Source organism: Aegilops tauschii, chromosome 2 (genome assembly GCF_002575655.3).
Source record: "Aegilops tauschii subsp. strangulata cultivar AL8/78 chromosome 2, Aet v6.0, whole genome shotgun sequence".
Taxonomy (NCBI): Eukaryota; Viridiplantae; Streptophyta; class Magnoliopsida; order Poales; family Poaceae; genus Aegilops; species Aegilops tauschii.
The window spans coordinates 507669950-507676756 of NC_053036.3; positions in this window are offsets into that span (position 1 = coordinate 507669950).

Consider the following 6807-nt stretch of genomic DNA (forward strand, 5'->3'; position numbering starts at 1 on the left):
CGTGTATCGAATCATAACTTATTAACCATTATGCTACGCGTGTTGTTTCAGTGCTGTGTGGCTATTTTGCGCAAAGATAACTTAGCCTGGTGCATTCGGGGCGCCCTCCTCCTTACGAGGCGTTTATTTCCTCGTGTCCATCTTGACCTTGTGGTCTGCGATTGCTCCGGAACTGCAAAAAATTCGTTAGGGAGTTTGCCAGGAGATTTGTCGCTCACCCAAGCCTTACCCGGCGCCTTGTAACGCGGTACCCATGGGGCACGGATTAGGAGAGATGCGCCAGCTTTCGGGCTCGAACGAGGGTGGCTCGCGAGAAGGCAGAGAGAAGAAAAACGCTCGCGAGGGCACCTGCCTAGCCCCCCTCGCGAGGTATGCGAGAGAGAGAACAGAGCGAACCACAGCCGGAAAATGCGGTAAGAGGCGAGGGAATCGAATCAGCAAGGAACACCAAAAGCAAACTTTGATTAAGGAAAAGCGAGCCAACTACGGAAAGCAAATGAAGCCGCGTCAGTCACCTAATCTAGTCTTCAAGTCTTCTCACCAGCGCAGAGCTAAGTGCTGCCACTAGGCGTGGGAGGGAGCCCCAGGGCGTGAGGCTGGCGCTCCTGAGACTCCGGGGCGTGTACAGCCCCACTCATTATTACGTGAGAGTGTCATGGGCGGCGATTCTTCACAGGCACCGGGCCTTCTTCACAGGCTCTGGGACTTGCTTCATCGGTAGAACTTCCGGAGGTGCTAGATGTTCCAGGCATTCTGGATAGGTATCCCGTCCTGCGTCTCCAGGCGCGCGGCGCCAGGCCTAGAGACATGGACGACCCTGAACGGGCCCTCCCACATGGGTGAAAGCTTGTGCAGCCCTTCCCTGGAGATGACCCGCCTCAGGACGAGGTCGCCCACCTCGAGCGTCCTGGAGCGGATGTTGCGGCAGTGGTATCGCCGCAGCGCCTGCTGGTACCTTGCCGCCCTCAATGCAGCTTCGTGACGACGTTCCTCCCCCAGCACGAGGTCCATCCCCTGTGTGGTGTCCTGCTGCGTTTCATCGAACGCCAGGACCCGTGTGAAGTGATGCTTAACCTCGTGAGGAAGGAATGCTTCAGCTCCGTAGACAAGAAAGAATGGGGTCTCGCCCGTTGGTTTGGTGGCGGTGGTGCGGATAGACCACGGCACGGACTGGAGCTCGTCATGCCAGCCCCTGCCACAGGCCTCGAGCTTCTTCTTGAAGGTCCTAGTATTGAGGCCCCTCAGGACCTCCACGTTGGCGCGTTCGGCCTGACCATTGCTCCTGGGATGCGCCACCGAAGCACAGCAGATCTGCATTCCAAGGTTAGCACAGTAGGTTTTGAAGAGGTTACTAGTGAACTGTGAGCCGTTATCTGTGATGATGCGGTTGGGGACCCTGAGGCGGCTCACGAGGCCCTTGATGAACTTGACAGCAGAGCCAGCTGGGATGGTACAGACGGCTTCCACTTCCGCCCACTTGGTGAACTTGTCGATGGCGACGTAGAGGTACTGGTAGCCCCCAGGCTCGAGGGAACGAGCCCAAGATGTCCAGCCCCCAGACCGCGAACGGCCACGTGAGCGGAATGGTCTGGAGGCCCTGAGCCGGCTGATGAATTTGCTTGGCGTGGAACTGGCAGGCTTCGCAGGACTTCACCAGCTCAGCTGCATTGTTGAGCGCTGTGGGCCAGTAGAACCCACTGCGGAATACTTTGCCGATGAGGGTCCGTGATGACGAGTGGTGCCCGCAGTCCCCGCCATGTATGTCAGTTAGCAGCTCCTTCCCCTGGTCCCTGGAAATGCAGCGCAGAGAAACGTTGTTTGGCCGCTTCCTATACAACTCACCATCCTGGATGCAGTATGTCGTGGCTTGCCGAACCACACGCTCTGCATCCTCCTCCTTCTCTGGCAGCGCCCCTTGCATCAGATATTCCTTGAATTCCTTGGTCGAGCATACCTCCTGAGGTTCGAGCGCCAAGAGCAAGCGAACTCCTGAGGTCGGGCCACAGGCCAGGGCTCCTGTGGCAGGAGGCTGTGGGAGCTCCTCCCGAGGCTGAGCTGTGCTTGAAAGTGGTGGTGTCGCCGATGGCTTGAAGAGCCGTTCCTCAAAGACTCCGGGCTCTTGTGGCTGCCGCTTGGATGCTCTCCTCGCGATGTCGTCAGCTTCCTTGTTGGTGCCCCGGGGCACGTGCTGCAGCTCCAGGCCCAAGAACTGCTTCTCCATCTTGCGCACCTCCGCGAGGTATGCCTCCATATGCTCATCCTTTGGCTCGTATACCTTGTTGGAGAAGTTGACGAGGAGCTGCGAGTCGCCTCTAACGGTAAGGCGCTTCACCCCCAAAGCTGCCGCGGCCTTCAGGCCAGCTATGAGGCCTTCGTATTCCGCGATGTTGTTGGAGACCTTCTCGCCCTGCTGAAAGCAGAGCTGCACGGCGTAGCAGAGCCTATCCTGAGTGGGCGAGATGAGTACTGCTCCAGCCCCTGCGCCCTGGTGCGCGAAGGCGCCATCGAAGTACATGACCCAACTGTCTGGTGCCTCACTTCCTGGTGAGGTGGACCGGTCTTCGCCTACTTCAAGTGTCGGGACGTCCGTCCATTCCACCACAAAATCAGCGAGCGCAGCTCCCTGGATGACCCTGGTAGTGCTGAACTCTAACTGGAATGCTTGCAGCTCGATGTTCCACTCAGCGACCCTTCCAGCAGAATTGGGGCTCCTGAGCACCCTCTCCAATGGGTAGGCTGAGACAACCTTGATGGCGTGCCACTGGAAGTAGTGCCGCAGCTTACGCAAGGCCACCAAGAGCGCGAGCAGAAGCTTCTGAGGCATGGGATATCGCGCCCTCGCATCTCGCAACACGGTGCTGACGAAATACACCAGGTGTTCGACGAGGGCTGGCGCGGTGTCTGGGCTCGTGTCTTGTGGAAGTTGAGACACCTCCTGAGGTGACGGGACTCCTGATGCCTGATTGTTTGCGGGAATTTTGGCGGCGGCGGCCTGTTGAGCTTGGTCTTCTGTCGGCGCTGCCACGGCTCTTGCGGCGCCTTCCTGATCTTGCATTGCTTCAATTGTAGCCCGGCGCAGCGCGCCCTTGCCTTGGTGCTCCTCCCAAACCGCCACCAGTGCTGCGCTGGCTGAGTACGGGGTAGCGGCGAGGAAGAGTACTAGGGGCTCAAGGGGTCGTGGCGCTACCATCACCGGAGGGCTGGTCAGGTATCTCTTGAGGTCTTGAAAAGCTCGGTCGGCCTCCTGGGTCCACTCGAATGGGCCCTTATTCGTCATCAGCTTGAAGAAGGGCAGGGTGCGTTCCCCTAGCTTGGAGATGAAGCGTCCCAATGCAGTTACCCGGCCAGCCAGCTTCTGCATCTCCCTAAGGGTCTGCGGCGGCCTCATGTCCTCGATGGCCTTGATCTTCTCTGGATTCGCCTCGATCCCTCTGTGGGACACGAGAAAACCCAGCAGCTTTCCAGAAGGGATGCCGAACACGCACTTCTCTGGGTTGAGCCGCAAGTTCACTTGGCGCAGGCTCTCGAAGGTCTCTTCCAGGTCTTGAATCAAGGTCCTTGCCTCCCGAGACTTCACCACAAGGTCGTCGACGTAGGCATCTGTGTTTCTCCCGAGCTGCCGCCCCAAGGCGATGTGCATCAGTCGCTGAAAGGTTGCGCCCGTGTTGCGCAATCCAAGGGGCATGCAGGTGTAGCAGTACACCCCACACGGGGTCAGGAAGGCTGTCTTCTCCACATCTTCTACCGCCATCTTGATCTGGTGATATCCTGAGAACGCATCCAGGAAGCACAGCAGGTCGCACTCGGCGGTGGAGTCGACGATCTGATCGACGCGTGGGAGCGGGAATGGATCTTGGGGGCAGGCTTTGTTAAGGTTGGTGAAGTCGACGCACATCCATTCCTTCCCGCCTTTCTTCGGCACTACGACGGGGTTTGCCAGCCATTCGGGATACCGAACCTCGCGAATGGCACCCGCCGCTTCCAGCTTGCGGGTCTCTTGGACGATGAAGGCCTGCTTCTCAGTGGACTGCTGTCTCGCCCGCTGCTTCACGGGGCGTACATTGGGGCATACCTTTAAATGATGCTAAATCACCTCTCTTGGGACTCCTACCAGCTGATTGGGCTCCCACGGGAATATATCCTTGTTTGCGCGCAAGAACTTCACCAATGCTTCCTCTTGCCTTGGGTCGAGGCTGGCACCTATAGTAAAGGTAGCTCCTGAGGGCATGTCCTCGTTGACCGGCACCTGCTTGGTTTCCGCCTTGTCTTGTGTGAACAACTGCTTCTTCTTGGTCGGCATGGCTCCCTTGGGCTCAGAGGCGCCCGCGTCGGCGGGCTGCGCCGATGCGGTGGCTTTGAGGGCGAGCTTGAGTGTCGTCACGGCCTCCTTGGTGTCCCCCTTGATGGTGAGGACGCCTTTGCTCCCAGGCATCTTCATGAGGTTGTAGGCCGGATGAGTCGCTGCCATGAACTGGGCGACAGCTGGGTACCCGAGGATGGTGTTGTACGGGAGGCCGATGCGGGCGATGTCAAAGTCGACTAGCTCGGTGCGATAGTTGTCGCGCGTGCCGAAGGTGACGGGGAGGCGGATCTGTCCGAGAGAGTGCGCAGTGCCGCCACCAACTCTTGAGAAAGGCTTGCTGAGACTGAGCCGCTCGAGTGGCACGTGAAGAAGGCTGAAGGCCTCTACAGAGAGCAAGTTGAGGCCTGCACCGCCGTCGATGAGGGTCTTGGTAACAGCCACATGGCAGATGGTGGGCGTGCAGAGCATTGGGAGCTTGCCCGAGCCGGCTGTAGAGTTGGGGTGGTCTTCTGAGCCGAAGATGAGGTCGGCCTCTGGCGCAGCCCAACCCAGCGGAGCCCCCGGGCGCTTGGAAGCGGCGCCAATCTGACGGAGGAACGGTTTGACATGGCGATCTGAAGGCGGTGCTTGAGAGCCGCCCAGCAGGGCTGCGACCGCGTGGTGTGCCGGCACCGCGTAGCAAGCAGTGAAGAGGTCGCGGAGTTCCCCCCAGGACGCCACCATGGATCCAGGGAGGTTGAGCAGCCAGGCGCGCGGCTCGCCGGCGAGGGCCATGGGGAGCCAGTTGGCCATGACCTTGTCATCGCCCCCAGCCTCGAGGACGGCCTCTTCGTATGCCAGCAGGAACGCCGACGGGTCCGCCGTGCCGTCGTAGCGCGACGGCATCTCTGGCCTGAATTTGGGTGGCCATCGCACCTTCCGAAGGGCGGGGGCAGGGCTCGGAGCCCCCTGGCCCCGTCGTCAGCACCGGCTGTTGGAGCCGGTGGCGGGGCGCCTGCCATGAGGGCGAAGCGCAGATCGACGGAGGAGAAGCTATGGCGCACCCCTACCTGGCACGCCAAATGTCGGATCACGGGTTCCGGCAAAACCCATAAGGTTCGAACTCTGGGGTGCGCGTGAAGTTCTTTCCCTCCTACCGATCTATGCCCTAACTCGCTAAGATCTCGCGGACGAACTCAACGAACTAGCAACACAGAAAGACACGAGATTTATACTGGTTCGGGCCACCGTCTTGGTGTAATACCCAACTCCAGTGTGGTGGTAGTGGATTGCCTCTTGGGCTGATGATGAACAGTACAAGGGGAAGAACAGCCTCCTGAGGTTGAGGTGTTCTTTTGCTCGACGAACTTGTGTGGGTGAGGTGCCTCTGAATGAGTTGTTTGCTACGGTGGTGGCTAGCTCTACTTATATAGGCCCTGGTCCTCTCCCCAAATATTGAGCGAGAAGGGAGCCAACAACGGCGGCCAATTTGAAAGGGGACAGCTAGTACAAGCTATCCTGACAAAAGCGGTCTTCGCCTGCGAAAGGGCTCTAGTGATGACGCCGTCTTGGGCTCCACGGTGACCTCCGTCTTGCTGGCTAGCTGGTCTTGGTCTCATTGCACTGATATGGAAACCTTTGCCTGATGCCTCGGTACTCCGCGCCTGCGCTTGCCCCCTTGGCACCAAAGAGGAAACAAGGACGTTGCGCGCGCTGGCGCCCGCCTGGCGCCCGTCTGATCCTGATTATCATGGCTCACATCACGAGAGCCTCGTGAGGCTTGCCCCGCCTTGATATCTCCGCCCCTCGCGAGCCAGCCTGGTGAGGCCGCTCCCGAGGAGGTCTTGTGTCGTCCGCCTCGCGGGGCTTGGCCCCTCGCGAGGGTCTTGAATGCCTTGTCGATGAAGATGGGTCGTACAGGCCTGCTAGCAAAGCCACGCCGTGGGCCGCAGGCAGGCAAGTCTGGGGACCCCCGTTCCCAGAACGCCGACACTGTGCGCTTTTCGTGGATGGCTAGCTGCCTGCCTGCACTTATAAAACGACGACCTATTCTAGCGGATGGTGTGACGGGCCGCCAGTCGATCCCGATAGTGCTTCTTTTCGTTTTGCTTCCCGTGCTTTGTTCTTTCTTTTACGACAACCCGAGTTTCCACCGCGAGACGCGTGAGTCGGTAGCTTCTCCAAAATTAGATCGTATCTTGCAAAAGTCACTCCTATTTTCTTGTTGCAATCTAGAAAATATATTTATTTGCATAGATTCGTTTATTCAAAATGTTTTATATATTTAATCATTTTACCATTTGATTTCTTACGTCGGGATCTACGAAACTAGGTCTCATGTTACTAGGTTTTGATGAACTTTGTTTTGACAAAGAAAAATAGAGCAGAAGCATAGTTTTTTCCTTTTCTTTACGCAAGCAAAGTTATTACTCGACGAGAAGAGAATCCATGCTTCTGGTGAGAGCACATATTTTTCTTCCCTTTTCGAGAAGCACAAGTGGAAGCATAATTTTTTCCCTTTCCAG